This window comes from Dermacentor albipictus, chromosome 3 (genome assembly GCF_038994185.2).
Source record: "Dermacentor albipictus isolate Rhodes 1998 colony chromosome 3, USDA_Dalb.pri_finalv2, whole genome shotgun sequence".
Classification (NCBI taxonomy): domain Eukaryota; kingdom Metazoa; phylum Arthropoda; class Arachnida; order Ixodida; family Ixodidae; genus Dermacentor; species Dermacentor albipictus.
The window spans coordinates 192,544,616-192,566,802 of NC_091823.1; the positions used below are offsets into that span (position 1 = coordinate 192,544,616).

Sequence of the window (22,187 nt, forward strand, 5' to 3'; positions counted from 1 at the left end):
GGATAAAGGCCCCCTATTACTCAGTTCCTTGTTTATATCAACATTTCCCTCGCTCCTCATCCCTTCCCATTCTACGCAAACGGTATTTTCTAGGTAAATCTCTCTAAAAAGCTGTAGACAATCTGAAATGACTAGCGAAAGAGTGGACACGGTGCACAAAAGGGTGAAAAGGACGAGCCCTTTTGTGTGCCCTCTCCACTCTTGCGCTAATCACTTCAGCATGAAATACCAACAAGCACGTTCTCACACCCTGTTGTAGACAATCGTCGCCTAAGGGTTCCCCTTCCAGAATATGCCACAAAATGTTGCGGTCTACGTTGTCATGCGTTCATGCGATGTGTAAAATGCCACATATAACGGTCTGCTTTCTACAAGTAATATTTCAGTTCGCTGAGTAAGAGCAAGTAAGTTTTTTACGGGTACCGTCAGTAAATATTACAGTTCCTCCTGAAAATCACTCATCAGTTGTTTTACTTTGCTATTAAATACCACGGTTACGGCATCAATTCCGCCGGTGAAAATGAAGCTAGACGCTGTACAACTGCATCATTAATTTAAATATTGAACATACTGTCCCTTAAAAACAATATATTTGCGTACTGTACTTTTAAACGCTTGTTTCACGCGGTCTCACTGTTCCGAATCTGAATGTTCTAGTCAGGGTAGTCGGGATGCGGAACTCCCCCCTTCCTGCAACAAGATATATCGCACTTACTGACTGAAGCTGAAATAGGCTGCAACGCAACTAAGCACCAATGCAGTGCAAATACCGCATCAGAAAAAATATGCAATATACTGAGACAGCTGCCAGTAATTTGCAGGTAATTAGGGGCACTATACTCCTGGCCACTATTTTGTAGCGACGCCTTATTCTTTGCTATTCTTATAATCCACCACAAATGGCTCTCTGATCCTATTGATAATGAGGGCACACCGTCGCTCTGACCACTGGCCAAGCAAGGAAAGGCCGAAGTACAGAATCAGAAATGGCATCGCTACAAAATATCAGCACTGTCAACGGAACAAATACAAATAAAGTAAGCGAGGAACTTAACTTATTGTAATGGCCAGCTCACTTTTTGAAACACCACAGATATAGAATGAAAACATTACACTGGAAAACATCCAGTGATGTTTTATAATGAACAACAAATATTTCAAAACACTTTATTGCACTTCACGTAGCTTTAAAATAATTTCTTGTGTAGATGACTTGGTGAAAGGGAACCATTTCTGTAGTTCGCATTGCAAGGTTCTGGGCTGCTTGGCAGACGAAAAAGTATCCCTGCGTGTGGTCAACTAGTTCATGCTGTGGAGCAAAGTAAAAAGAATGACTCAGTGGGCTTCCAAATGCTATAAATAGGTGCTTACACACAATGTGAGTGCTCTTGAAAAGAGTGGTTTGCATTTTATGAAAGGTAGAATGACTTATAACATATTTTCAAAGTTAGCACAAAACAGAGAAGGCAGGTATATGGGTCAGACTTACCTAGACATTCCATTCACACTCCGTAATGCGCTGCACCAAGGCAAGAACTTTCTTGCTGACCGCCAGATTTCCTTGTTGCCCTTCCGTCCACGGTCTGGGTTTATGCCGAAAATGCCCTAAATGGCGCCCCCCCCATTAAAGAGAAGGGAGGCATAATTGCAATAAAGCCTATATATAACGGCATTAAAGAAATGATTCGGATAATCTGGAATATTTTTAATGCCACAGCTCACGCCGATTTCAAGCATGACATACAAATAATACATTTTTTTTGTTTTAAAGAACACCAGCCTACGAAAGGATTCAAAGTTGGACAAGTTGTTTTGTGCGAAAGTTGAATAGGAAACAGCGAAAAAAAATCTAGTAAACGACAAAGCCTGCTGTGTACTTCTCGTCTTGTCCCCGATTTTCGTGCACCGTTTCTCCACCTAACACCCAGGAGATGTGATTTTGACTTCTATGATACAGGTGCATCTGGTGTAAGGTGCACGTGGGACGTCTGACTGACTTTCATCATAGAAAAAAGCCACAGATGGGTTTTGCTTTTAGATGCAACAAATCTCTACAGTGCTTTTATTCTTTAACGTGAACACATTTTACCTATGGATATTTTAGATATGCTTATTACCTTGGGGGCTTGCAAACTGAATATAAATCTCGCTGCTATAAATATGGGAGCGACTTGACCTTCCAATTAACCCCAATAATTGATGGTAGCTCGCAGCAGGAACCGGAACGCATTACTTTTATGTAATTTGAAACTTAGGCCTGAACATTTTTCAGCTTTACAGACGTGTACTATGAAGCTGAAAAAAGTGGACTAAGCTCCAAATCGTCCAGTGTTATTTTTGATTACACAGAAGCAATGTCTGCTGGTTCCTGCTGCCTACTACCGTCAATTTTTTTTTATCAAGCTAGGACACTGAATTTACAATATCCACAGCACTGTTAAAGGTGCTTGTATACAGTTTCGTTCTTTTAAGGCCAGTATAATATATGCTATTAATGCGCATGATGCAAAACAAATACAAGCATAAACAGAAAATAAAATATACCTTTGTGTGAATTCAAGTGTGCATGACGCCTTCTCTGCATAACAAATGTGGAAGCAGAAGTAAGCTGCAAACAGCATGCAGAATGCTTGCTTGAACATCTTTGCTGCTGCCACAACATGGCCATCAACAAGCAACAGGTACTCTTCAGGCATCCAGATGTCATCACCTAAAGAAAATGAAAAGAGTGCTTGTCACTTTTACATAGGGCTGACTGCTGCATCAACTGTTCTTTACCAGTCGTATGCAAAGTATATGCATTCCAAAAGTTACGTTCTAGTGCACATTCTAATTTTCACTGAGTGTTGTGTGCCACTTGTTCCTAAACCAGCAGGTCTTTAGCTTTCTTTCAACCACAAAATAGTGTTGCAGGAAAGAAACTATAAATGTCTTTTGAAAACTATTTCGGGCAAAGTTATCAAGAGTATTTAAATAAAGAGAAGTGAAGCTATAGGCATCCTCGAACAAAAAGAGCGTGTACCATGTGCATACCCATTCAAAGACATAAATTTGCGACAAATTTGACCCGATTTTTTTTAATACTTGACTATGACTCATTTGCATACAGTTAGCGGTTTACAAGCCATTGCTATACAGTTACTTGTGAAGACTGCTGGCACATAAAAAATGCAGATACTAGCTCTCTGGCAGCATACTGAATAACAGAAAGCAACCAGAAAATGAACTGAATATTAAGCATATGCCTATTAAATATTAATTTTAAGCAATTTTAATTAAAGCAGTATTAAATATTAATTTTGCTGTTGAGTAGTAAGCTCTGTCGTTAACCTAATGAGACACTAACATACTGGCAGCATAGGATATTCACAGGAAGTCATTAGTTATATTTTTCATCATAGGTTTCACGGCTTATGTGGAAATTATAGAAATCGTTCCAGTGAATGTTTATTGCAAGTCAATATTTGTAAAATTCAAGAGAGAGAGCATGCTGTTTAAAACACTTGCCCTGAACTATCGGCTTCGAGTGTACCAACATTCCATATTGGCTTGTAGACCCTTGTATATGGAGGTCTCAGTTGTAGAGCCATATGCAGTGCTGATGTACTTGGCACCAACATTTCCAGGCAAATATTTCTAACTAGGTGCTTGTGTTAGATATTTTCAAAAATGCGCCAGTCTAAAACAATAACTAGCCCTAATTCTCCGATCACTATACTTGGTGTAAAACAGAGAACAAAAGTTACATATTTTAGTTTATTACACCTTCTTAGCGTTCATGTCGCATTATATTGACGTCTTTTCTCAATAACTAGACTGTGAACACCAAATTTTATTGGTCTGCCGTTCCGTAAATAAAAGAGGCCTGTACAACGGTGCAATCATCACTACTGCCCGATTTCTGTAGCATGGCAGTGTAATTTGACAGCCCATAACTGCAAGTGCCTCATGTAATTCCTTAAGGTAAATCATCAAAACTCTCTGCGCTATACGGCTGCTACATTACAACTTGTTTATCGAATAAAAATTGAGGCTTTTTGGCACCATTTATCGTCAACGAAATGCCAAATATACGTTGAATGCACGTACCTGCGGCGATTATGCAGGGCGAAAGCGGTGTGTCCTCAAATCAAATCAACCTGTCTTACACTGAGACATGGCTGCAAATGCGTCGCACACAGTCCGTGGCATGCGAGCACACCAAAGAGAGAACGTCCAGAGTTCCTGCGGTGACGGGCGGAGAAGAGAAACATAGTTGAGGAAGCCCCAACGTGAACCACCTCGACTTCCCCAATGGCGCTGCAACCCCCGCTTCCGCCGCCGCGCCGCGATCTGCGAACAAGGCCACAACGCTCACAACAAACAAAGGCGGCAGCAGGCTCACGAAAACGTGAAAAAGTGACGAAGAGCACTGCATCACGTGTAGTGCTCAGACTGGATAGCGAACAAATCGCAACAGCACTACCACGTGCGCAAGGCAATGAATGTGCCAAACCCGTTTAAATCAAAAGCGGGAGAAAGCAAACATGGCGAAGCCGAAGAGTGGTGCGGAAGCGTTCCGCAGGCGACACCGCAGACTTGGCAAGCTCAACCGCAGCTCAACACTCAAACAAGATCGCATACGCTTCGCAAAACACCATTGAGCCGTGCATAATGACTCGACCTACCTGCACTTACAAGGCGACCAACCGTTCTTCTTTGTGTGCACTTGTACGATTTCCACTTGGCTCCAAAGCCGCGGCGCCGGGACGGCCGAAGTTGCTGTAGTGGCTGTAGCGTGCGTCTTTCCTTCTACAGCGCGCGCTAATGCCTTAGCGCATGCGCGTTTCGCGCGCCGCGAATGGCCGCCGCGCCAATGAGCATCCGCGCAGCTCGTCCTTCTTCTCTCTAAGCTCCTCTCTCTTCGTCCCTCTCCAGGCTCTCGAAGCTTTTTAACAGTGGTGGCGCTGCTTTATAATTTACGGTATAGATTTGCCATATTTTACGGCATATATGCCGTAAAAAAAACGCACTTTTTTACAGTGTGGAAATGCGGTTGTTTCCTTGAAATCAGGGGTACAATCAGGACTCGGTAGCAACCAAAGGTCAGTGGAACGCCTCGCTTTGGGCGCTCACGGGAAAACTACACATAAACCTGTGCAGGGTGATATGGACTGGACAAGTTTTCTACTGATCGAAGCTCACAGTAAAATTTATTACGAAGAACTGAGGAATATGGAATAAATTAGATGGGTCGCGAGAGCGTTCAGGTAGTTGCAGAGGAAAACGATTGATTCACCGGGAGGGAAAATAACTATGAAGTTTACCATCAAGTAGGCGGCGTGTAGGATAAGGAACACGGCAACAAGGAAGAAACAATATTACGGGGTTTTCCGTGCCAAAATCACTTTCTGATTATGAGGCAGGTTGTAGTGGGGGGCTCGCTAATTTGCGATCACCTAGAGTTCTTTAACGTGCACCTAAATCTAATTATGCGGGTGTTTTTGCATTGCAGTCCCATCAAAATGCGGCCGCTGTGGCCTGGATTCGATCCCGTGACATCGTGCTTAGCAGCCCAACACCATAACCACTAAGCAACCATGGCGAGTGGCAACAAAGAACGTCAAGCGGAATGTCAGGGAGGCTGAAATAATCCTATGGGTGCTGACAATGGAAAAGAAACCTTCCATGAGTAACTACTTAAGAGGAAGAAATGAAATCAGGAAAGAAACAATTTTTAATAACTCAAAGGCAAGCTCATTACCTTTCGAAACCAGATCGGGATGCCTTAGAACATGGACCTATAACGCGAGATAAAAGAAGGAAGAAGAAGCATGTGCATGCTGCAGTAAAGCTAGGCAAACGATGTACCATGTGCCCAGCGGTCGATACAGGCACCATTGGCGTCCTTGAAACCCCTGGGTTCAGCGAGAGCAGGGCGAAAGTAAGCATGTCCGCAATGGAGATTCGAACGAGGTGATTGGAAGACTGGTGGAAGAAAAGTAGGTAAGGAGGAGGAAAGAACTTTATTGTGTGCCCTGCGAGTTGGTGGAGAGGGCCAAAGGCCCCGCCTAGGTGACGGCCAGGAGTTCGTGGATCCTGGCGGCATCCTCGGCGCGCTGGACGGCCCATAGTTGATACTCGAATGCGGGGCTGAGCAGCGCGGCTTCCCAGCGCGTGCGAAGGCTGCTGCTAGAAGCCGTGTTTTCTTTATTGTTATTTATCCCTCGGCATTCCAATAGTATATGCTCCAGAGTGGCTCTGGATTCACATGTGTTGCATTTGTCTGTAGGATATACATCCGGATATATGATGTGCGAGAGCGCAGGATTCGGATACGTCCTAGTTTGTAACTGCCGCCATGCAACAGACTGCTTTTTTGTCAATTTTGCGTGAGGTCGCGGGAATATGCGCCTCTCTAACCTATAAGCTCCGTAATGTCATTATATGTTGTCATTCTGTCCTCCCAATCCCGCTCATTTACCGCACCGTCACGTCCGGAGGGTGTCGCGGGGCGTCACTTGCGACTGCGGCTCGGTCCGTAAGCCCCCGAGCCGTGTCGTGTGCCGCCTCGTTGTTGCCGTCCTCCACGAGGGTGTGAGCGGGTGTCCAGGTGATGTATATCTTTAGTAGAACTTGTTGTTGGGCGAGTTGGTAGATATTAGCGAACATTGTTTAACTGCGCGAACAAACCAACCACAAAGACAGAGAGGGACAAGGACGGGCGCAGACTTGCAACTAAAGTTTATTCCACAATTTACACATATAAGTACACAGCCGACATGCACCACTGCGCGTGCGCGAAAAAAAGATAAAAAAAGGTAAAAGAAAAGTAAAACCTTGTATAAGCGAAACGCGCCCTACCTACGCTCGTCAATAAACCTCATCTCACTGTGATGTAAATAAACTGAGGTGTCACTGACACATTGTTGCCCCTTCTTTCTGATGTGGTACGCCTCGAGTAGCTCTCTGGCTCGGCTATCTCGGCATCGGCACAAAATCTTCACTTCCTTCATTATCGGCTTGCACGTGCAAGCCAGGCAGTGGACAGGCAGGTGCCCATTCGTTTTATTTCTAATAGACAATTCATGCTCACGCAAGCGCACATTCACACACCTTCCTGTTTGGCCTATGTAAACTTTGCCGCATGATAGAGGTATCTGATATACTACTCCAACACAGCAATCTACGTGGGAAATGGAGTGCTTAGTTCCGCACCCTTGGAAGTTATTTTTACTGCTTCCTATGCGCGAGCATAGCCTAGCGAGCTTGCCGGGAGCCGAGAACGCTATCTCAACTCCATACCGTTTCACAACCTTCTTTAAGTTGTGGGAAGTCTTGTGAACATAAGGCACAACTGTCCTTTTCTGTATGATGTATATCTTTCTTTTGTAATTTCGGCCTCCTGCAAGAAGAATGCGTAGTGCCTCCGGGGAGATTCGGCCGTTGGCAAAGTTTCTTATTGCCGTCTGAGGGCCGCTGACTATCACGGTTTCGTTAGTCTGAACTACTGCGAGCGCTATGCCTACTTCTTCAGCTATCTCGTTACTTGTGGTGCGTATCGTCGCGCACGTCTTGCACCGTTTCTCCCTATTGATTCCGGCTGCCGTAAACCCCCGTCTGCGACTGTACTGAGACGCGTCTACGAACACTGCGTCCTTCTCGCTGCCGAATTTCTTCTGTATTTGCTTCGCTCTGTTCTCTCTTCTGCCCTTATTGTGTTCTGGGTGCATGTTCTTTGGTATGGGAGGTATTACCAATTTTTTCTTCGTCTCTCTCGGGATGTCCTAATTTCTCTAGGATGTGTCTGCCTGCTCTAGTCTTAGAGAGGCGTTCATATTGTGCCGTACATTGCGCTTCAATGAGCTCGTCTATCGTGTTGTGTAGGCCTAATTGCAGCAACTTGTCCGTGCTGGTGCTGAAAGGTAGTCCTATGACTAGTTTGTATATTTTCCGAATGAGGCATTCTAGTTTGTTCTTTTCCGCGACCTGCCATTTTAAGTACGGCGCTACGTACACTATTCTACTTATTACGAAGGCCTGTGTTAACCTGATCGTGTTTTCCGCTTTCATTCCGCTATGTTTATTTGTTATCCTTCTGATTAGCCTCATGATCCCTCCAGTCTTCTGGGGGTTTCTCCGTTGTTGCCCTTGGCTTCAATGAGGAGCCCCAATACCCTGATCCTATCGACCTTGGGTACAGATTTCTCATCGGCCGTCTTTAAGTGTATCTCCTCTCTATGGGTGAGCTCTTCCCTGTAGTTGCCTTGTTTGCGACCTCTGCGAGTCGGTCTGTACAGCAACAGCTCCGATTTCTCTGCCGAGCATGTTAACCCTGTCCCCTATAGATATTTTTCGATTGTTTCGACCGCTGTTTCAAGCGTTTGTTCTATCTGCCCGTCACTTCCGTTTCCCATCCATAGGGTGATATCGTCAGCGTATAAGGTATGATTTAGCCCCTCGATTTCTTGTAGCTTGGCTGGCAGCCCGATTAGCGCCAGATTGAATAGCATTGGTGGCGTAGACCTGTGGCGTACCTGCGCTGCCTATCTCCATCTCCTCCGAAACTAAGTCCACTATTGTAATTTTTGCCTTTATGCCCGTTAGAAAATTGCGTACATAATCGTACGTGCATTTTCCCAGTCCTAGTTCGCCTACTCTATCTAGAATCGTTGCATGTGTTAGGTTATCGAAGGCCTTCTTTAGATCCAGCCCTAGAATTGCCTTTGCCGATCTGCCCGAATCGTCTATGATCTGATGTTTTAGCTGTAACGGAGTGTCCTGCGCTGAGAGGTTCCTCCTGAATCCTATCATCGTGGGTGTGAGCGCGTCGCAGTCTTCGAGGTAGGTGGTTATCCTCGCTAGGACCACGTGCTCCATGAGTTTCCCCACGCAAGAAGTGAGAGATATGGGTCTCAATTTCTCAATTTGCAGTCGCTTGCCCGGTTTAGGTATTAACATAATTTGTGCCGTCTTCCATTGCTGCGGAATCTGCCCTGCCTCCCAGCATTCGTAAATATATTCGGTTAACTTAGCTATAGACTCATCGTCCAAGATCCTTAACGTTTTATTCGTTACACCATCTAGTCCGGGTGACGACTTGGTATTGAGTTTCTGTAGGGCTGCCCTGACCGCTGACTCGCCGATTTTGCTGTCTAATTTGTCATTTACCTGCCCTGTATAGCCAGGGTGTATGACGAGCACCGCTTGAGAGATATATCTTTTCTCGATTTCCTTGAGGAAGTTCTGCTCTGTCCCTCGGTACGTTTGTATTAGCCGATTTATATTTTGCCTATGTGCCGACTTTTTCCCGTCCGGGTCTAACCAATATCGAAGGACGTTCCACGTTTTTGCCATTCCTATCTGACTGTCCATGTTGTTGCATTTTTCCTCCCGCTGTTGTTTGCATAGCTGCTGGGCGTACTGTTCTATGTCCCTGTTCAATTTGACTATCTTTCTACGAAGCGTCCGGTTGTGTTTTTGTTTTTTCAATCTCCGTTGCAACCCTGCCTTAGCTTCCCACATGTGTAGAAGCTTACTGTCAACGTTCTCTAAATGCGCCTCCGGCGGGACCACTTTCGTAGCTGCCGCCACATCTCCCTTTAGTTTCTCGGTCCATTCCTCAATACCTTGTGTCGTGTCGTCGCCCTCCTCCTTTATTTTCCTGAATTTTTCCCAGCCGACAATCTTAAGTGGTCTACCCTTTGTCTTGCGCGGTCCTGCCCTTACCGTTATTTCTAGTATATCGTGATCGCTCCCAAAGTCGTGTTGCGTATTTATCCGCTGCGTGTCCCGTATGTTCTTGGTGAATGTTAACCGACGAAAAAATTCGGGACATAGAAAAACAAAGTTAACAAGTGGGGGTCAGAAGATTTGCTTATGGGAGCTTATCATGAGTTTTTTTTTTTTGATCTTGGGTAGGACATTAGGCTGTATAGAAGTAAGAGCTTGGTGGCGCAACCCACCACCCCGTTCCTAAGTGGACGATCATAACATCCATCCATCCGTCCTTCCTCTTTCGCGTGCGCGAGACGCGATCGTCGGCTGACCTGCGCAAGCTTTCGCTTAACATACGGCGCACGGCGACAGTGTTATCGCCCTTGGACTTCATGCGGAGCGTCACGGCGACGCCAACGGCAAAAGTCTGCTTGCAGTGCTCATATAATTGTTATCGCAATAAAATTGCATTATATAGCGAGATACCGGTAACACTGCGGTGGTTCGCTTGTGCAATAAATGCTGGGTTAGTTTTCATAAGCTTATAGTCGCGGTACCGTTATAAACTAGAAATAATGAACGGGTAGAGTTATTCTTGCTAGTTCAACTGAAGTAATAAGATCAACGTGATTGTGATCCCATATTGCAAAGGTACATTCAAGTTCAAAGCTTACTTGGGTCTTGTAAAACTGCAACTTAAAGTGCTTTGTAAATGTTGGGCCTTAAGTATCCGAGCATAAGATTAGCTGTGTTAATGACGTTATGCACATGAATGGCTCAAATTACGTTATTCGCAATGTGTATACGAAGATACTTATATGACATGGCGAAATTCAATGGAACGTTCTTCAGATGGTAGGTCCTTGGAGCAGAATTTGCGTTTGTTAATATTGTTACATTGAGGCGAAGAGAACGGCAACGATCCTGAAGCTGACAAAAAGTGGACAAAGCCTGGCTTGGCTCTCTTCCGTCTCCGAAAATGTTCGCTTTTTGTAAAAAATTATGGAGATCCCACGCACTGTGGGAACCGACGCACGCGAAGGTTTCCATGCTTTGATTGACGATAATTAGCGGTGATGCTGGCGGCTAAACCTTAATTTATTCAACGTTTAGGCTACCACGAGAGTGGTGAGTTGACATTAAACGTCACCTTGCGGGGCTCACTGCTGTTTCTCTGCGTAGTACACAGAACACACAGGAAGAGGTGATTGCTTGAGCCGTTATTGTGCGCCATATTTTATACCCTGTGAGAGGGTTGAGCGTTGTCATTGCCTCACATGGCACGTCACATTGTGGCAGAAGTAATAAACTAGATTTGAATTGCGGGGCTATACATGCCGAAACCACAGTCGGATAACTAGGCGCACCGTAGTGGCGGTCTCCGCATTAATTTGGACACCGTGATGTCTTTTAACGTGTCCCAAAATCTAAGTGCACGTGTGTTTTCTATTTCGCCCCTGACGAAATGCGGCTGCTTCGGTTGGGATCATATCCAGGAGCTTTATCAATGCCATAGCCGCAAAGCTGACGCGGCGGGCACAGAAGCGTTGATTTGACTTGACCGCTAGAGTAGTGCCTCCTCGACACTGCAGTGCGCTTTAATTAATGCATCTCTACTTCTGCACGCCCTATACGTAAGTTGCCCGTTTGACATATCTGCATGGCGTTTATTTTTCAGGAATAAGAGCAACGTACTGTACTGTACATTGAACTTAAGCTTATACAGTTTCCCTGCAATCGCTGTCGTATAGTAGTAGGGTTTCCTTGCCGTATCACGTCACCCCCCCCCCCCCACTTCCTTCTATGGGAACTGCCTCGTCTCCTCTCTACTCTCTGCAGTTATATCTCTAGAGAGATCGACATTTGGGCGAGTTGGTACTGCTTGAACATGTTGAAGGGGCAGCGCAATATGACGAAGGCAGAAGGCAGCAACACAAAGGACAGCGCTGAACCCACAACTAACTTTATTCGAAGGCATCACTTATATCTGCGCTATATTTGCGTCCCCTCTGTCCTCGCACATTAGTAGAAAGGGAAGCGCGGCTATTTCTGCAATGCAGTTGGTTTGAGATATTGTGGCGAATGGACGCGCTTTTCGGGGTTCCGTGGCGGCGACCAAATAAGTTTTTGTGCATGCTTTGAGCTTGCTTCTGTTTTTGATTTGCTGATTTCTTTTCCTTTAAATAGTGATGGGGTGGTTTTCATTTTGTTCCATTTTTTACCTTCATATTTCGTGTGCGTGCGTGTGTTTCGTGTACATTTGGTTTTGCACGATGGTTAGAGCGTCCTTTCGTGCCGCGTGCTTCAACATGTGAAGCCTGGAGAGACATTTAGTGCTTGTAACCTTTAAATGGTAGCTTGGATGTGGCAACACTAATAGCTATTAATGGTTTTACAGTGTATGTTGAGATAGGAAAGGGAGAGCGTGGCCACGTGGTTGAGCGCGTGCGAGAGCGTGTCATACCTTGGGCCTCCGCCGCATTGAATGCTTTTGAAAGAGTGGTGTGAGTTGCTTTGCTACATTTTGAGGATTGGTATGCTGTGTGTATCGGTTTTTGCTAAGAGGCACGTGCTCTGCATTATTTAGTATTATAGTATTTGCATTAGAAAAAGCCGTGCAATACATGGCAAGAAAGCTGGGAAAGCAGGCAGTGCGCGGGGGTTCCTCAAGGCAGATGAAGGGACATATGAGAATGGAGAGGGAACCGAGTAAATCGGCAGAAACTGTGATGTCGATGCTAGGCTGCAGAAAATGGAGGCTTCCCAGGAAGAGCTTGTCAAACAGGTTGAAGAGCTCAAAACTTAGCTAAATAGGCAGCGTGATGCACGGAAGGTATTGGAAAAAAGACTTGGAGCAGCCGAGGAAAAGCTGAACAGGCCCACTATTGTGAACGAGAATTGTCGTGACAAAGGAACATAGTCCCCTGACGTGACAGGAGAGGGAATGTCAGCAAAGTACGTGAAACGCGTGCAACGTGGTGAGCGGTTAGCTTAAAGAGCGGCACCTACCTTGAGGCCGCCACGTGGAAAAAGCAGTAGCACATGGGTCAATGCCCTTTGTCAAATCCGAATCACACGGGAAAGGACAAAGGGAAGCAGAGAGAGGTAGGAGAGAATGAAATGGTGAATATCGCCGGCAATTCAAACCTGGATAGGTGCTGAGAAGTAATTGTGGAGAGGGTGAAAGGCAATAAAAGAGTAGCGGTAGGGACATTTCCGGGGCGCATGCTGGGTTCTGTTATAATGATCATCATCAGCCTGGTTACGCCCACTGCAGGGCAAAGGCCTCTCCCACACTTCTCCAACTACCCAGGTCACACCGGGTTCTGTCATGGAGCAAAAAAAAAAGCAAAGCTCGCGGAAAATGTTCACGTGCGCAACCTTGTCACAGTACCAGGTGGGCTAAATGACGTCTTAAACAGGAAAGGGACAGGACTAGCCCAGCGCTTGGTGAAGGGGGTGGACAACTTGCGCGAACTATCCCCTCAGACGCAGATCGTGGTGTGCATGGTGCTGGAGGTGCCTGTACGTGACAGTCACATACAAAGAGCCGTAGTAGCTGCTAATGAAACGATATGGAAAATGCGCCGAGAGAAAGGCTTCGAGGTTATCAACGTCAGCAGGGAAGCGGGAAAGTGTGGTGGTTTTCAACGAGACGGGATCCACTTCAATTGCAGGTTAGCACGAGAAGTGGGCTGGTGACTTGCTGGTCGCGCTGTTGCTTTGTTAGGGGGCCCACGGGCGCTCAGGAGGCAAGAGTAGGTAGTAATAAAGAAGGTTCCCTAAGGGAACATCAGTATAGCAACGCCGTCAATAATCAAAAAAGGAGGAAGGCAAGAAAGAGAACTAGCCATGCAATTGGCTACATAAACATGCAGGGTGGCAGAAAAAGGGAAAAGTGGGAAGAGATTGAGGCACAGTTAAATAGGAAAAGGGGTGTATGCGGTTACAGAAACGCACCTTAGAAACTCGGAAGAGCCGCCAGTGATTCAGAATTATGTTTGGGGAGGGTGCAACAGAACTAACTCGGAAAGAAAGGAGGGGGGAGTCGGAATGCTGATTCAGCAGGGAGCCAAATAGCAAAGAGTAAATTTAAAATGTAAAGAGCACCTTTGGTTATCAGGTACAATGAGTAAGAAAAACAACTTGGCTGGATGAATGGATGGATGAAAAACTTTGTTAGGGTCCTTTAGGGCGCGCCCTAGCGCGCAGCGGGCCGCTCCCACGTCGGGACAGAGAGGCAGAGCCTCTCCGCTGCGTCGCGGGCCCGTTGGACAGCCCATAACTGGTCTTCGAGGTTGGGGCTGTGTAGGACAGCAGCCCGGCGTGAAGAAGTGTTACTTTCATCACTGCGTAACGCGGGGCATCGCCAGAGCATGTGAGGTAAGTTCGCCAAGTCATTGCATAGTGCACATGCATTTGTCGTCTGAATTTCGGGGTACATCTTGTGAAGAAGTAGGGGGTTTGGGTATGCCCCCGTCTGTAGAAGCCTTAGTGTCAAAGCCTGAGGTCTATTGAGTTTGCAATGTGGGAGGGGGTAGATCCTCCGAGCCAAGTAAAAGTGTTTGGTAATTTCGGTGTACGAGGAAGGAGAGTCCCGATTGTCAGTACCCCCGGCGTCACGCTGCCCGGTAGCTACGCGGTTGATGATCCCTCGCGCAGCTCCGTGTGCCGACTCGTTGAGGTTGGGCGGGGCACCCTCGATCTGTCCCATGTGAGCTGGAAACCAGATCAATGTGTGTGGCTTGATTTCTGTGCTTCCTAATATCCCTAGGGCCAGCTCGGATATGGTTCCTTTGGCAAAGGCCCTAACAGCTGATATGGAGTCACTGTAGATTGATGTCCTCTTGTTGTCCAATAAGGCCATCGCTATTGCAGCCTGCTCTGCGATTTCAGAGGACGTCGTCCGAATCGAGATAGCGTTCGTTATTTGGCTTTCATGATTTACGCTAACTACAGCGAAGGCCTGTCCGTCGGCGTAGCGCGCTGCGTCTACGAAACTGTTCTGCGAAGCCCGTTAACGAGCCTTTTCCAGGAGAGCCTTCGCGCGCGCCCGACGTCTTCCCACGTTGTGTTCTGGATGGACGTTTCGTGGGATAGGCGCGACAGTGATGCGGTCCCGCTGCTCTCGAGGGATGCTGCAGAACTTTGTTTTGATTACTCTGGAAGGAACGCCCAGCTCCTGTAAGATGTGCCTTCCAGCTTGTGTGGTAGATAGCCTGATGAACTGGGCCCTCTCCTGTGCTTCCGCTATTTCCTCTAGCGTGTTATGCATGCCAAGTTGAAGTAAGCGTTCCGTGGGAGTGTATACGGGGAGGCCGAGAGCTCTCTTGATTGCCTTCCTGATTAATGCATTGAGTTTATCCCTTTCCGATCTTTGCCAGTTGTGCATGGCCGCGACGTAAGTGAGATGACACATTACGAACGCATGTACCAATCTCACGAGGTTATCTTCTCCGAGGCCTTGCTGCCGGTTGGCCACTCTTCTGATTAGTCTGATGGCATTGTCCGTCTTCTTAGTGAGTCGCAGCACTCTCTGGTTGTTTGAACCACTCGACTCTACCATCATGCCGAGAATCCGGATAGCATCTACCCTCGGAATATAGCCTCCGTCTTTTGTGCGAAGTTTTAGGCGCATTCGGCGAGTGGCTTCCATCCCTTTGGTTTCGGGCCTCTGCGCTTGGGTCGATAAAGTAGCAGTTCCGACTTGTGCGGTGAGCACCGAAGGCCCGTGGATTCAAGGTATCTCTCGGTAGCATCAACCGCCTCTTGCAGGGCCGTCTCTACCTGTCCGTCACTACCTCCAGTACACCAGATGGTAACGTCGTCTGCGTATATGGTATGACTGATACCGTCAATAGCAGAGAGTGTCCGGGATAGACCGATCATGACTAGGTTAAAGAGGGTTGGGGATATGACTGACCCTTGTGGCGTCCCTTTAGACCCCAGCTTAATCATGTCTGAAGTCAGGTCCCCGATCTTAAGAGTGGCTTCTCTGTCTGACAGGAAAGATCTCGTGTAGGAATGAAAGTGCTTCCCCAGGTTTAGGCTCGAGATTGTGTTTAAAACGCACAACTTGGCTGGGTGTTACGTATTTATGGACCGGAAATAATTGCACAGAGAAGAATAAAGATTTAGTGCAAGTTATAAACACTAATGTTTCGGGTTTCGGGAATGGTGCTGAATTATCCTATTAGGTGACATCAATGCCCACATACAGGATTTAGATAGCTATACCGACAACAACAGGAAGTCAGTGCTAGATGTTTGTAAGCAACATGACCTCGTTATCGTGAATACAGGGCCTAAGTGTGCAAGGCAGATCACGTGGGAAATGGGAAACCCGCAATAAACCATTGATTACTGTGTTGAGAGAAATAGTCATTGATGAGGAATGGCATAGCAGCATAGGGACTGACCATAAACGCATCATTTTGAAAATGGGATATGAAGTTGGGAAAGAGCGCAAGGAGTGCAAAATGGTCACTCCAAATTTGAGCGTTGAACAAATAAGAAATATAGTTACTAGAGTCCAGGAAAAACTTGGCAAATGGCCAAATTAAGAGTGGGAAAATATTGTGCTTCTAAGTGTAATACCGGCAGAAATACGGGAAGAGAAACATATTCGTTGAAAACGAAAAAAGAAACCGAAAAGCTGGTGAAACAGAGAGATACGAGAAGCGATCGCCGAACAACAGAGAGCATCCGGAGAGACCAGGCCGACAAAGAAGGTGCAGTTGCCGCAGGATGAAGTAACCAGTAAATGGGAAATATACCGGAAGAAACAGTCTATGGTTCATATACTGGTACAAGCAAAATTAAAAGGTGAATGTGAGCGTTGGTTGTCAGAAATACGTGAGAATAAGAAGGCCGTACCTAGAATATTTTGGAACCACATAAAATTATTGGCCAGGAAGTAAACAGCAATACAAGCACATATCCTAGACGAAGATGGAAGCAGACTGGAAGGAGAAGCAGCAATAAATTACATCCCAAAAATATAGCCGAACCTTTCCAAAGCAATGACGAGGCCATATTTGAAGAAAAAAAGAGCATGAAAGAGACTCGGGCGGAAAGGGAGCTGACGCTGACAAATTTCAACTGCAAGAAAGCCGAAGAGAAAATTCCTAAGCGCACAGCCACAGGGCTAGACGAGGTTCCTGTTAGGCTGTATAATGAACTAGGACCAAAAAGTAAGGAAGCTCTCGTGAAAGCAAAGAAAAATCTTTAAAAGACTAATACCAGAGATTTGGTGACAAAGTAGCATGAATTTAATTTATAAAGGTAAGCGGGAGAAAGACAGAAGTCACTCGTATAGACCGTTGACCATTACATCGGTAATATACAGGCTAGCAATGCAGGCAATCAAATTAAAGCTTCAAGCATGGACAGAGAATAATGGAATTTTGGGAGAACATCAGAATGGCTTCAGAACAGGTAGGCATTTTGATGATAACTCATTTGTTCTTACTTAGTGTATTGAAATATGAAAACTAGAAAGAATACCGTTAAATGTGGCCTTTTTAAACCTTAAAGGAGCCTATGACAACGTGGACTACAAGGTTTTGTAGAATATTCTGGAAGGGGAAGGCTTAGGGGACGATTGTATACAGCTTTTGAGAGATATATACCTAGAAAATACCGTTTGCGTTGAATGGGAAGGAATGAGGAGTGAGGAGAAAGTTCAAATCAACAAGGGACTGAGGCAGGGGTGCCCTTATCCCCGCTGCTGTTTATGATGTACATGGTGAGGATGGAGAGGGCGCTAGAAGGATGTAATATCGGGTTTAATCTCTCATACAAACAGGCAGCTACAGTAGTAGAGCAGCACCTACCAGGTTTAATTTAGGTGGACGACATTGTGTTGCTAGCTAACAAGCAAAGTGATTTGTAACGTGTGCGTAATATCTGTTGACAGGAAGGCAACAATTTAGGTTTGAAATTTAGTGTTAGAAAATCAGGCTTATGATATTCAATGAAAACGGTGAACAGACAGTGGAGATACAGGGCCAGGAAATACCTCGGGTAACAGAATATAAATACCTTGGTATCTCGATAAACGAAGGCACTGATGTATGGAAACACAGGAAAAAACAAGAGCAGTGAAGAAGAACAGAAATGCAGCCACAATAAAGCACAGAGCGCTATGGGGATACAATAGGTACGAGGTGCTGCTAGGTATGTGGAAAGCTGTAATGGTTCCAGGACTTACTTTGCGAAATACGGTTGCTTGCTTTAAATCTGGGGTACAATCAGGACTCGATGGGAACCGAAGGTCAGTGGGTCGCCTCGCACTGGGCGCTCAGGGGAATACTACGAATGAAGCTGCACAGGGTGATACAGGCTGGACTAGTTTTGAAGTGAGGGAAGCTCACAGTAAAACTGAGTATGAAGAACTACTAAGGAACATGGAAGAAAGTAAATGGATTCATATTGGAGGAAAAGAAGTACCAAGCTTACCAGCAAGTATGAGGCCTTTAGTGTGAGCAACAGAGCAAGAAAGAACGTCAAGCGGAATGTGAGAGAGGCTGAATTATCTTATGGGTGGCGGCAATGGAAAGGAAACCTGCCATGGGTAACTGCTCAAGAGGAAAAAACGAAATCGGGAAAGCAACAATTTATGATAACTCTAAAGGAAGCGCAATGCTTTTCGAAACGACATACGGATTCCTTCGAACACGCACCTATAAAGCGAGATATAAGAAGGAAGAATGAACATGTGCTTGCTGCGGTAAAGCTGGGGAAACTATGGAGCATGTTTTATTAGAATATGAGCACGTCTACCGAGCGGTCGACTTAGGCACCACTGTCCTTCTTGGAGCCCTTGGGTTCAGCAAGAGCAGTGGAAAAGTAAACATGTCCGTAATAGGAATTAGTAAGAAGCGATTGCAGGATTGGTATATGAAAAGTAATGAAACGACAAAAAAACGGAGACATACAAAAGCATAGTTCGCAATAGGGAAGCAGAATATTTGGTTGTGGGAGTTCGTAGTATGTTTTTGTATTGTTTAACCTAGGTAGGGCATTAGGCAGTATAATAGCAAGAGCTTGATGGCGCAACCCACCGCCCCGTTCCAAAGGGGACGCTCATATCTTCCATCCATCCATGCATGCGTCTGAGGAGTCACGAATAATTACAGCTGTCGCGCGGCTAAAGTGGCATCGGCCGTGGAGCTCCAGAGGGAATTGTGCACATTTGATGCGGTGGGGTGAAATCGAGATTCTCCCGTCACCTTTCCGCTCTGACTCGCGCCTCTCATCTATATACACGATCTGAACCAGCCCCCGGCACGGTGTGCGTGACAGCAACAGCCATAGCAGCAGCAGCGACAGTGGGAAAATCGAAGCAAGAGGCAAAGAAACGTGAGCTTCAAGAAATCACAGTGAAATAAATTATTACCTTTAAAAAAAGGGTATTATCACGAACCCCACAATTTAAACCCATTGTGTAGTTAAAATTTGCTTCTTCTCTTTTCTTTAAAGGCACAAAAACTTGGCAACAGGTCTCCACCAGGCCTATGCGTTTTGAAAGAAAATGGCAACTCGAAAATTGCCTGCAGGGAAAACATCGTGGCTTCACCACCTGCATCATCACCTGAAAAGCAGTCATCCTCCTGTTGATTGTATATTTTATTTTAAACCTGTTATACCCATGCGCTTTTGGACAGCTTTTTGGTAATTGGGCAGACATTTGTGAAGGGTGAGCCATATGACAGTGGCTTGATGTCGTTTAAGGTAGTCTCTATTGAAAAACCTGAAGCGGTCAGGCCTAATATGCACGTGCCAAATGTTTGGTAGATAGAAGTGGCAAGTCAGCTGCAAAACTGTGAAGTAGTGCCTTCGTTTACTATTTTTATTGCCAGGGCAAAGCGCCGGCTGCATGTTACAAGGCTGGCTTGTTTTTTTTCCTTTTTTTTTCTTTAAGATATCTCACTTGTATTTTTCAAGGTTGAACTGTCTGCCTATTTAAAAATGTCTCACTTGTTTTCCAGAATTTCTAACCTTAATATTTCGCTGTCGCCTTGCTGAATCTTTAAAATGTGTAACATCCCTTCAGCTATTGGATGCATCAAATTTTATGAACATTTACCCTATAGCTTTCATGGTACTGTTTGGGATGGGTTATACCAAAATACATAATGAAGGGGCAAGTAACCTGCCTCGAGTAGGGGGCTTTTTCAGGATGCTTATAAAGTGTTTTGGTCACGATTAGCTTTGTATTATACGTACATCTGTGATCTGCCAACTGTGTTGTTTCTAATGTTCATGTTTTTGTTGTGATATGTGCCACGTCCTTCTGCCAGGTTTTCATGTGCAAATGTTCCATTGCTTATTTTGGCTTGCACTGTCTTTTCTTTTTAATAACTCATCGACTACATTCTTCATTGGCCTTGCAATAATTCAACTGTGCAAGCCCATTCTTTTATGCCTCTTTCGTAAAATTTTAGAGTACTGAATTCTTTTGGAAAGAGGATGCGTAATCTCGTTAAATGGCCGACAGGTACTTGCGCATTTGAGTTACGTTATTTCCTGTGATAAGCCAGCATAAGTTATAGTACGTGATGAATGTTTATTTTTTGCACAGCTGATGTGCAAGTTTATTTGCATGTGATGCACTTATGTCTCGGGCCATTTTTATTACCCACTTTTTTAATATAGAGGCATATGTGTGAATGCCACTTAGAGCCTAGTCTCTTCCTTTTTGGTATTTGTTCCTTGTTGACTAGTAATTTTCTATGAGATTTGCGACGAACATGTCATAAGTGTATGCAGTACTGACACTCAATAAAGTTTACTCATTTTGAAAAGAAGTGTATTAATTTGTTTCATAGGTGTTTTATTTTAGATACCTTGTTTCTTTTACATGCAGCTAAAGGCCAGAACAGGATCCGGCAGGCGAAGCCGAAGTCTCCACTGTGCCACTCCAGGTATTTCAAACCTACTTTTATATAGAACTGTGCTCCAATAGACAACCGTTGGAAACTGCCAGGAATCAATCACACTGCTTCTAAAATTTCTGCTTTCCAATTGTTGGTATCACTGCAGGCCAGATGCCAAGGCTGTGCTGTCAAAATAATGTCGGTGTTTCCTTCTGACAAATGCATCAGCCTGCTTGGAATATGACCTGCGTTTGTACTGACAGGGGAAAACAGAAATAATGCAGAAGTTGGAAGCTATACACAGTTTCCTGTCTATTAGAACACCGTTTTATATAAAAAGCAGCTCTGAAGATACTTGGAACGGCGCACGGGACATAACCATGACTATTTTATGTGGATCAAGGTTCCAGTAACTGAAGAACCCTTTTATTTGGAACAGGGTTCCACATAATGATCCACATAATCGACACATGATGATAATACATAATCCACATGATCCACATAATCGATAAATAAAAATAGATGGTGCACTGTTCCATATACTTTTTAAAGTATGTCGAACTTGGTTCCAAATAAATTTCTGGAACTTTTTGCAAAAAAGTTCCAGCTACTAAGTGGATCTTATGTGGATCCAGATTAAGATGGTAACAGCGAACACGGCATTCCCTGTGGACACTGAAGAACTGTATTATTCTATCCCGCATGAAGAACTTTTTGTGGCAGTGCGAGAAGTTATTGAATGCCAAGGAGAGACTTCTTTTCAAGGTAGTTGTGGCCTCTCGACTGAGAGTTTTATCGAACTGTTGCCTTTTTACTTGTCGGCAACTTTTGTTTAATTCAATGGCAAGATGTTTTTACAGAAGAATGGTATACGTATAGGGTAAAGTGTTGCGCCAGCACTGTGCGGTAATTTCTTAGCGAAATTCGACAAGTCTCTGTCAGACGCCATTACCGATTACCGTGTTCCCGGGGTGTTTAGATATATTGACGATTTCCTCGTTCTCTTAAATATCAGACTAAGTGATTGTCTCACTCATATCATTTGCAGTATTTTATCAGCTTTTCAGCATTGCTCTCGGCATCTTAGTTTCACCCACAAAGCACCACGAGAAAATTCCATCAGGTTTTTAGATTTGACTCTAACCTTTCACACTCAAGGTCACATTTGCTGGGCATATAGTCCAAGAACTAAAAGCACGTTGCTACCGTACCAATCCGCTCACGCGAAACTGGTCAAGCGTGGCTTAGCATCATTGTGCTTGCCGAATGCGGTGTAAAAGAGTTGTACGCACCTAATGCAAGGCAGTACCGCCCAGCAAGAAAGGAGACTGTTAGCGGCAAGCTATTCAAAGACTTTGATCACTGCAGTGGCTGAATCTGTGTTCAAGCGTTTGAAAATGAAAAGCAGAGGGGATCGCGAAGTGAGAGTCAAAATAAAAAAGAACTTGGTGGTTATACCATATGTACATGGAATTTCACATAGATTGAAAAAGGTTGCGGCAAAAAACGACGTTAGATCTGTTAGTTCTGCGCCTTGTAAGCTTGCAAAACTTTGTATGAGAGTCTCGCAGCACAGTTCGCGAAAGAGCACGAGCAATACCAAGCATGTCG

At 45.1% G+C, this 22,187-nt stretch overlaps 1 protein-coding gene and 1 long non-coding RNA gene across 2 annotated transcripts in view; one reads left to right on the forward strand and one right to left on the reverse strand.

Annotated features, from left to right (window-relative positions):
* LOC135908719 (uncharacterized) overlaps nucleotides 1-22,187 on the forward strand; it is a 212,176-nt gene that overhangs the window by 167,073 nt on the left and 22,916 nt on the right. The window lies entirely within an intron of this gene.
* Nucleotides 1,163-2,677, reverse strand: LOC135908718 (uncharacterized). Its single transcript, XR_010566394.2, has 3 exons — nucleotides 2,545-2,677; nucleotides 1,490-1,605; nucleotides 1,163-1,309 (listed from the first exon to the last, which is right to left on the reverse strand). It is a non-coding gene; the product is annotated as an uncharacterized lncRNA (long non-coding RNA).